General features: G+C 47.6%; 1 protein-coding gene across 2 annotated transcripts in view; it reads right to left on the bottom strand.

Annotated features, from left to right (window-relative positions):
- LOC147301348 (uncharacterized protein C1orf21 homolog) overlaps positions 1 to 10,121 on the bottom strand; it is a 31,233-nt gene extending 21,112 nt beyond the window's left edge. The window contains exon 1 of one of the 2 annotated variants that reach the window (XM_086281511.1): positions 9,844 to 10,121. The gene's annotated coding sequence lies outside the window, so the exon portion shown is untranslated. The remainder of the gene's footprint in view (positions 1 to 9,843) is intronic. The other variant, XM_086281510.1, reaches the window with a different exon arrangement.
- Positions 10,122 to 10,521: the final 400 nt, after the last annotated feature.

Here is a 10,521-nt window from a genome sequence, read left to right on the forward strand (position 1 = left end):
GCTAAGACAGAATCAGTCTGCAAACAATCTACTAAAAGTCTGCCAACAGTCTTCCAACAGACTGCCAACAGTCTGCCACAACTCTACTAATAGTCTACCAACAGTCTGCCAGAAGTCTGCTACAAGTCTGCAAACAATCTACTAAAAGTCTGCCAACAGTCTTCCAACAGTCTTCCAACAGACTGCCAACAGTCTGCCAGAAGTCTGCTACAAGTCTGCCAACAGACTTCCAATAGTCTACCAACAGTCTGCCATTGAACTGGGTCATTTCCATTGTTTGCTGATGATTCACCAATTAGCTGTGATAAGTCATCAAAAATCACACATTTGTTGTTGCCTACATGGACAGAATTTCACATTTAATCAAACTTCATAATAATAATAATAATAATAATAATAATAATACTTTAAAGAATTCATAATCTGCACACAAAATATGGAGATACCAATCTGAATTGATTCTCCAGCTTTAAACCTCCACCTCTAAACACGTGCATTTTGCTCAAAATATGTCTTAAATCGCCACTGTAACACATCAGTATTAACAATGCAAATGTGAAAATTGTTTTTTGGTTGACCTTTTTTTTTTTTTTAATTAAGTCAATTTTTACCTCTTTATGTAGAGCAAAGTGCAGGTAAATGGCTTTTTGAGGGAACTGCACAGTTTAATTTACAAACTACAATAAAACGCTTCGACAAAAAGCCACCAAAGGCTCGTCCACTGTGCTGCTGCACGAGCCGCGCTGGCATTGTACGTTTGCACGTGTTCCACTGTACAGTGAGATCAGTGCATACACTTTTAGGACTGGCAACTCCAGCAGGAATCAGCCCGAGTTAGTACTGAGCTCTGCCCAATGCGCTATTCTGTGCCACGTGCAAAACCACAGTGGGGCGTTGCTCAGCTTTGATTTAAATACGGGGAAAAAAATCCACACCACAGTGTGGGCCAGCTGTTGAGACGGAAAAAAAATGTGCTCAGCCAATTTTTACCTATTGAAGACGTGTTACAAATAAATAAGTAAAAACTGGGAGTTCTGCAGTGTGTGAGCTCTGTTTTTTCCAGTGTTGATTTAACCCACAGGACAGCAGGACTGAGCTGCTCTGTAGATGCTCAAGTGTGTCAATGGGACAAGCCTGGCAACTCAGTGTATACACACACGGGCCATGTTGGCTCAGCTTGTGAGCCAACATGGCCCGATAAACATCCAGTGTGTGAAAAGGATAAAAGGTTCTTAACACCAACTGGCACACGACCGCCTCTGGATCCAGATGCTCAAGATTCATTATGAGCATATGGGCCAAAACAGAGGGGCAACCCAGTTTAAAGATAAAGAAGTTGTGATGTCAGCTAGCAGCTCTTGCGTCATTCAAGCCGATCTTACCCCAGATTTGGCGCAGAGCCTCCTGTTGCTGTTTCACCTCGTAACCAATTGTAAGCAGTTTGAAACAATAATCCTGAGCCAGGCGATACAAAGAGCTCTTCTTAAATGCAGACCAAGTTGTATATTTAACACATGGCAAATAACCAGACCCTGAAAATTATTTGGCAAACACAGAGGCCTGCCCATGCCTGCATATGTTGGTGTGGGACGTGACCTGCCCTCAGGTCTGTGAACAAGCCTCCTTTACAAGTCAGTTTGTTAAAGGAGGAACTCAGAAAGCGCTGTGAGGAAGATGTGAATGCTTGCACAAACACAGGTCGTGCACACAGACCGAGTAGTGTGCAGTGCAAGGGTTTCTCAAATGCAAGATTGTGCCAGAGGGAGCACAAGCAACCACAGAGCCTGAAAAACGGGCCAAACAAAGGCGGAAAACTGGTTGAAGCATAGCAGAGAGTTTTTGTTTAACGGGTTTATTTCTGTGCGTGAACTGGACGTGTACGTTTATCAGTTCCCACCGTAAAGCTCCCGGCTGTGATGGGGAAGTGCTCGCTCAGCAGCCATTTAAGCCTCAGGGAGAGTGACTTCAGGGCAGCCTCACCTGTGACGACACAGCGACAGTTTCTATCTTTGCTTCATCATCTTCACAGCTGAGTGCTGAGCTACGCTTTAGAAACTGCATGTCAAAAACACAAAAAAGGTTTGGATGCGCTTTAAATCTAAAACAAAAAAAAAGAAGAAGAAGAGAGAATTCAGTGGTTTGAAACGGCTCAAAGCCTATATTTAATTGAAAATAGTACAAAACACAACATATCATTAGGCTCTTTTTGAGTTTACTGCAAGGAGCACATCTCCCTCGGTGACGTGCAGCGAGCGTGGGCAGCTGGACTTTCAGAGCGGTCATGATGTAATACATGCAGTCTTGGCTGACATAATTAAGGACTTCCATGAAAACACAAAAGCTCATCTGGAATGCAGCATGTGTATAACATTCAGCATTAATGGTGCCTTCTCAGGTGGAACATCTACTGATATCATCAGCCAACTAGCCTCTCTCCCCCTTTATCCAAACCGGAGCTGCGACTGCGCGCCCTGTGTGACCTGCGTCACCGTCGCTGCCTCTGATACTGCAGTTTCAAAGGTGGACGCCAGATCTGCAACCACTCAGTGTCAGTTAACGTCTTGAAAACAACCTTGGAGCATCAAGACGTTGATAAAACAGGGATGAGATAGAGTCAGTCTGATATCTGTTTGGGGCTGAATGGAGTCAAGTTTACAATTATATGTAGTCTGCAATGACGCAGCATTTAACTGTGATAAACAGATCAAATCTGTTTCCGTCTAAATGCACACAAATTCACAGTAACTACTTAGATCCAGAATCCAGCCTAACTTCCGTGAGCTGAGACAGAAATTTAGAAATTTGTCCTCCAATAGTGACGTAGGTGCTGCAGGATGGTGACAGCCTTGCTTTTATACATGATTATAGCCAGAATACAACCAGCTGAACGGTAACCAGTTGGTTGGAGTAACTCCTTGGACTTTAAGCAATTCAATGTAGTCACCACCCACCAATTTTTCCTAGTCACAAGGAAGTTGCCATCCTATTTTTACTCCAGTGAGATGGAGCCAGTAACTGTTTCCCTTGGTTGAGTAAAGCCAGCAACATGATTCACATCATTTTCATACTCAAACAATCCAATGACCCCTGGTGCACTGTAGATTGAGGCATAATCTTTTAGATCAAAAAAGTGCTTCATCATAGGCTTCCCCTGCAATTTCATGGAGCGCAGCAGCATGACAAGATAACAATACGCGACATTCATTCGCTCACAGCTCTGCTCTGTCCTCAAGAGACCCCATAACACCCCAAATACAGCCGGTGCAAAGAAATATGGCAACACATGAAGCTATAAACCACCACAAGTCTATCCTCTGAATATGGAATAAACACCTGCAAGTGTTTGAGGTTTGGATGTTTTCTCTGCGGCACTCGGTCATATGCTGGCTCCCTAACTTGGCACTCTGTCATCAAAAATTTGAGAACACCACGGGACAACTGGGCCTCGATCCATGCCAGGAAAGAGTCCTCACAGCATATCAGAGCCACTGGATCCCTCACTGTAGGGGTCACAAGTTCACAATTTTCTCTGAATTATTCATCCTTCTGTATGTGATGATAGAGGACAACTCCAGAAAAAAGTATGTACAGCTAAAATAAGCAAACAGTAAAGCTCCCTGAGGGAAAAAATATTGCTCTGCATAATTAACACTTTAAAAATCCTTATTTATCTTATACTCAACCCCCTCAGTTCAGCTTATGTGATAAAATCTATGACTAAGTGAGAAAATCTGATTGACAAATCATCTCGTATGTACTAGTCATGTTGCATAACTCATAGTGAGAACGCAAACACACTGCACCAGCTGACCTAATAAACACTCGGCTCAAAAATCAAAACGCTCCACCTGGAGTCACTGCAAATGACTCGTACGGCGAATCGCGAGCTGCGGCGTGTTGAGCGTGTCTTTGCATCTCTATGTGACAGAGCACAGTGCCGGCAACTCGTGGGCCAGTGCGCCATAATATTTACTCTAGCCAGGCAGCAAATGCTGCACCTCTCCTCCTGTCCCACTTTAGGCACTCCATCAGCCTGACAAGCCTGGGAAGTCATGCCAACACACACGCACGTACACACACACACACAGGCCGGTGGACAGTAAAGGTCCATCATGAGTGTTCTGCTGCTGCTTGTGTGCCTCTCTTCTCTCTTTTTCACCGTCTGCCGTTGAGTGGCTCTTTCCTCTTCCTCTCACTGTAGTAATGAGGATGACAAGCAGCCATGGGTGGAGGAGTGGACGTGGAAACAGAGGGGACCCTGTTCTGCTGAGTGAAACTTAAGCCCGGCCTTGTGACTGACAATGAGAGGCATATTGTGCAGAACTGAGGCATGTGCTGGTGAAGAAGCTGGAGTAAGCTGTAGACAAGCTTTTATGTATTTTTGGGAAGAGGCCAGTGTTGTTACTACAGGCCCACAGAAGTTTGCACGGCTCTCACCATTTCCTTTCAGTGCTGTCACTCAGAGAGAGAGCAAAGAAAGAGCAGTTAAGCACTCTAATTGAAACGTGAGCTGCATTAAGCCGTATCTCGGTACAGGTAAAAATAATCAAGCCATAGAGAAACGAATGATTTCAACTAATGCAGGCTAGACTAGAGGATAAAATGTCTCCTCTGAGGCCTGCAAATGGCTGGCGTTAGTAGCACTCAGTTCCCTGAAAGAGCAAAAGGCAGGTAGTCATTTCTGTGGGACTGAGGCGAAAGCAGGTCAGAGCCTAAGGTGGCTGACTGACAAGATTTCAAAGCAAAACAGCAGAAACAGGAGAAAGATGGAAAAGTAATGGGGGAAAATTCTTGGGCGACATGACGGCGATATAATTAACAGCATCCAGGGAGCGTGAGGGGTTTGGAAGTAATGAAGTAAACCTTTTAAATGCAGTATTTAAAAGCTGTACTTGTGAATTTTTGCACTTCTCTATAGCTGAATATTATTTTCCATCCTGGGTGCAGGTTCTCCAAAGTAAAAGTACTGCTGCTAATTAAGGGTAGAGCTCTAGAATCAGAATGGGGTTTATTGCCAAATGTTGAGCAGGTTTACAACATTAGGAAATTGCTGCGGTGCTTCAGTGCAAACAGTGTCATAAATAGCACTTAAATAGACATGAAAAAATAAAAGTAGGGATAAGAATTAAAAGTGCTACGTAGAAAGATATGTGCATGAGCTATACATGAGATATATACATGAGAATAAGAATTAAGAGTGCTACGTAGAAAGATATATACATGAGTGCAGGTGGTGATCAGTGCCAAACATGGAATGATGCAGTGACACAGCGTAGGGTCATGTGTTAGTGGTGGGAACAGTCATATGGTTATTGTTCATGTGTCCAACAGCAGAGGGGAAGAAACTGTTCTTATGGCGAGAGGTTCTGGTGCGAATGGACCGGAGCCTCCTGCCTGAGGGGAGCAGGTCAAACAGACTGTGTCCAGGGTGAGAAGGGTCAGCTGAGATCCGAGCTGCACGCCCCAGTGTCCTGGAGGTGTACAGGTCCTGCAGAGATGGGAGTCTGCAGCCAATCACCTTCTCAGCAGAGCGCACAACACGCTGCAGTCTCTGTTTGTCCCTGATAGTGGCTCCAGCGTACCACACGGTGATGGAGGAGGTGAGGATGGACTCGATGATTGCAGTGTAGAACTGCATCATCGTCCGTGTTGGCAGGTTGAATTTCTTCAGCTGCCTCAGGAAGTACATCCTCTGCTGGGCTTTCTTGATGACGGAGGTGATGGTGGGCTCCCACTTCAGGTCCTGGGTGATGGTGGTACCCAGGAAGCGGAATGAGTCCACAGAGGTGATGGGGGTGTCAGTCAGGATGATGGGGGGGAGTGGGGCTGTGTGCTTCCTGAAGTCCACAATAATCTCCACTGTCTTCTGGGCATTCAGCACCAGGTTGTTGTGGCTGCACCAGGACACCAGACGTTCAACCTCCCTCCTGTAGGCAGACTCATCCCCGTCAGAGATGAGCCCAATAACGGTGGTGTCATCTGCAAACTTGATTAGCTTGACAGACTGGTGGGTGGAGGTGCAGCAGTTGGTGTACAGGGAGAAGAGCAGAGGAGAAAGAACACAGCCCTGAGGGGAGCCGGTGCTGATGGTCCGGGAGTCCGAGACATTCTTTCCCAGCCTCACATGCTGCTTCCTGTCCGTCAGGAAGTCAGTGATCCACCGGCAGATGGGATCAGGCACATTCATCTGGGAAAGCTTGTCTCGGAGATGGTCTGGAAGGATGGTGTTGAAGGCAGAGCTGAAGTCCACAAACAGGATCCTGGCGTAGGTTCCTGGGGAGTCCAGATGCTGCAGGATGAAGTGTAGGGCCATGTTGATGGCGTCGTCTACAGACCTGTTGGCTCTATATGCAAACTGCAGGGGGTCCAGGAGGGGGGCCGTGAGGGTCCTGAGATGGGAGAGAACTAGGCGCTCAAAGGACTTCATGACCACAGATGTCAGAGCCACGGGTCTGTAGTCATTTAGTCCAGTGATCCTAGGTTTCTTGGGGACAGGGATTATGGTGGAGGACTTGAAGCAGGCAGGCACATGACATGCCTGCAGTGAGGAGTTGAAAATGCCAGAAAACACTGGGGCCAGCTCGTTTGCACAGTGTCTGAGGGTGGCAGGAGACACGCCGTCTGGGCCGGGAGCTTTCCGAACATTCAGGTGGTTTATGTTTTTACATCACCGATTTTCTTGTTGATCACGTTTGCTGACAGACAGCTGCGCAGCTGATGGTGTCGGCCTCCTCCAACACAGCAGGCACACGAGGTCAGACGTGTTTATGTTTTCTTACCCAGATCCATCTGAACTGCCAACAAACCAACCCACGAGGCACACAATTAAAACCGTGCCCGCATTAATAGTCATAAGAAATTACGCATACGAATCTTTGCATAATTGGCAGGACGACTGGCCAAGACCCTTCAGACGACTGTTTGTGTGGGAATAAAAACACACTGAATGTTTCGCCTCTTCAGGTGGCTGCAAACGAGCCCGTGTTTAAAATCTCAACATGGCTGGTATCGCATCTGCAATGTTATTCTTTCAGATGCAAACCAGTGCTTTTGGTCGGTCCATTATCCTACACACACGCTATAAAACCTTCCAGCAGTTTACCCTAAAGACACCCAGAAAGACATTATTATGATTTACAATACGGTGATGCCGACGACATGCATGTGAAGGATAAGTGTTTTGCCACACGTAGTTCTGCTTGTGATGAATTTGTTATATTTGAACAACCAAGCAAGTTCCAGATATGTTTGTGCACAAGATGCTTAGACTAAACAGGAACTAGGGTTTTGCTGAAAGGTAAAACCAACCTGCACTCTCATCTTTATGCACAGACTCCAAACATCAATATGCAGAATTTGTAGGTGAGAGACCATATTTTTAGTACACAAAGCTTTCTGGGTTCGGCTTGTAGTCCAAATGCTACGGAGCACAGGTAAACTCGCAGGTAAACAGTCTAATCCATCAGATAACCATCAGCTACCATCTTGTGAAGCCTGGAAGACAGACGCTGAAATCTTGGCCCTGATGTCTGCTGGTGGTACTGGAAGCTGGGCTCCAACAACCATGGCTCAGTTCATACATGCTTAATAACAGAGCTGAGTGCTCTAACTGAGCATTAACAGCCACACAAGGGTGTCATAGTATGGGAAGATGGAACTGGTATACAGCCAACAGGAACCCCCCTCCTCCAAAACACTGACCTTTTATATAATTTTTCACCACCACCTACTTGTGCATTAACAGCTCCACAGCTGAGACCCCGGCAGCGACCCTTTAACTAGAGTAGAGATTGGAAAACAGGCGAATAAAAAGAAAAAGAAACGGAAAGCAAAATCAATACTGTAGTTTGTCCCCATGTCTCCATCCCAGCTGGACTCTGAACACGAACTGAACTGTAAACGCAGGCAGGGACACAGAGACAGGACCCTTCGTCGTGTGACAGAAAGCATGTGTGCAGGCCACTCAGCCAATCCCTACTCACACACAGACCGGTGGCAGAAACAGCCCTCGTCCACCGATCTGCACACCGAATGCAAAATAAACAGGAATGCACGGAGCAGAAGGAGCACAGCGGCGGCTAATGACAAAGTGCGGATTTTTTGGGCTTAGTATTGCAACATTTGCTTCTTGCACTTTGTTTATTCGGCCGGGTAGAAAACCTAATCAGCCTGCGACGCCCTCAGTCAAACTGACAGGTACAGTGAACCTGGAGGATTGAGTTGTGCTGACCTTGTGCTTTCCACACTGCAATACAGACTACCTTATCACAGCTGACAGCACTCAGCTGCACCTCCCACAGAACACAATGCCCGCAAAGCGAACACAAACTGGATGGAAGAGACAGTCACGGGAACTCCCTCCCACACCCACAGACAGAGAAGACATCCTGCGGTAACCATGGAAACCCTCCACTTCCCCACAAGATGACACGACAGGTGTTGCGGGATGACCCTATGAGCGCCTGTGTGTTCACCTGGATCGCTTTTAATCAGTTGAAGGTGAGGAGGCCACAGGTGGACAAGGAAGAAGCAGGAGGACTCAGAATAGAGAGGAAGAGAAGGAGTGTGGAGGAGTGAGACGTTTATATTTCAGCCACCGGAAACAGAAAGGCATATGTGAGAAACAAGCACACACACAGTAACAGATAAACAAGTGAGGGAGGGAGTGTGGAGGAGAGAGGCAAATAGATGGAGATAAAACAAGGCTAAAGTCAGGAGGGGCACCACAACATCCACCCACAGGATTGCTGGTCTGGCCCTGATGGGAGCTGCAGGTGATGGATGCTGTCCCCTTTAACTGTCTGGCTACACCAGAGCTGCACAGCCACCAAAGGGTGTAATGATCTGCTGCTGATGGCACGCTGTAGTCTACAGTAGCTAATGACCATATGGCACATTTAAAGGCAGCAGCCAGTAAGGCGGTTTGGAAACTTCTGAAGTGCATTTGGCGATCCGGTGTGCTTCATAGTGTCTGAGGAAGGAAGGAAGGATCCATCTGAAACAGACTCGGTAACTTTGAGCTAATGAGCTGCAAATGGTCTGTGTATCAGATGTAATCCTGGCTGCTGTGACTTTGTTCATACAATCCAGCAGCTTCTGTCTTCCTCTGAGGCAGTCATGAGGAACAAAGACGATCAGCAGGTCGTTCCCCCGCAGGCCAAAAGGCTGCTGTGGACAGAAGGCAGCTCAGAAGTTGTACCACAGGTTTAGCAGCAGCAGCAGCAGAGGTGTGAGCCCATGGCCGGCCACAGAGCTCTGCTCTGTCCTGGAGCTCGAGCCGCTTAACAGCTGTGTCCAGCTGTGCTACAGGGAGACACTGGGAGCTTTGTTCCCCACAGGGGGAGTCAGTGCTGTGTGCGTGTGCTCATAGTTTCATTTCCACAAAGGTTAACGGCCTGTAGCTTCGACCAAAGCTGCTCTTCCCTGTGAGGAGTGTTTCCCCCCGCACACACACACACGGGCTCCCAGCAGCGGGACAGCCTGGCACAGCCGCCAGGATGTGTGGAAAATTTGAAATGCGCCGAGCCAACGCTGTCCAAGGCGAGCGAGCGAGCGCATTCACACAGTCCAAACGCGAGACAGGAACACAGCTCCGTGTGGGCTCCTCGTGGATTTTACCACCAGTAACAACAATGATAGTTAAAAACGAGCGAGAGAAACAGAGAAACAAAGCGTCGTTAGCCCCACGGCCAGCCCCGCCAGCGAGAAACCATCGACAGTGTGCAGGAAGGAGAGCGCCCGGTAATCACGGACACTCGGGAAACAACAACAAAAGAGTCCACGAACAGCAGGACAAACCGCACCTCTGGGACACATCAACAGGCAATCCCCGCTGCTACTTACTCAAATGAACCGGTTCCACTCGGTCCGGTGGAGGAGGAGAGTCGGGCGGTCTTCCGGCTGTGTCGGGCGGGATCTGCGCTATGGAGACTGGAGAGCTCAGGCTCGGAGCCGCGAGGACTGAACGTAAACTGTGGCTTGCGTCATTTCACCAGGATGCCACTATTGCGCGCAGCAATGCAGCCATCTTGCTGAGGAGTGCCCCACCGAGCCACCAATCAGCGCCGGGCCCGAGCTGCACATCACCGCTGCGTAAAAACGCTCCGAAGGCGCTGAACAGCAGGAGAGTCGCTCGCATTCATGAGACACGCACGTAAATGTGCACATAAACAAAAGTGCTGGAAATGTACCGAGTACTCACCTACCGCTGTCGTGTACTTTTACTGTGTTTTCATTTCTTGGCACCGGATTAAAATAACCGCCAGCGAGTGTAAACATGGGATCGGTTCAGCAGATACTTGTACTTCTACTCAAGTGACAAAAACAGACTTAAATACATATTTCTGCTAAATATGATGAGCACTCTTGCAGCAGGGTTTGAATCACTCTGACAGTAATACCATGGCGCATACTGACAATTTCCCAATTACACGTCTGTCACATTGACTCGAGTGATTTGATGGGGGTGTCCGCCCACTGCACAGAAACCTCTGTCGGAACAGAAGTGATTTTCACATCTCC

The sequence above is a fragment of the Aulonocara sp. 'chitande type north' Nkhata Bay genome, linkage group LG23 (genome assembly GCF_057382095.1).
Source record: "Aulonocara sp. 'chitande type north' Nkhata Bay isolate Kocher_YH1m ecotype deep benthic linkage group LG23, A_spYH_male_GT1.1, whole genome shotgun sequence".
Taxonomy (NCBI): domain Eukaryota; kingdom Metazoa; phylum Chordata; class Actinopteri; order Cichliformes; family Cichlidae; genus Aulonocara; species Aulonocara sp. 'chitande type north' Nkhata Bay.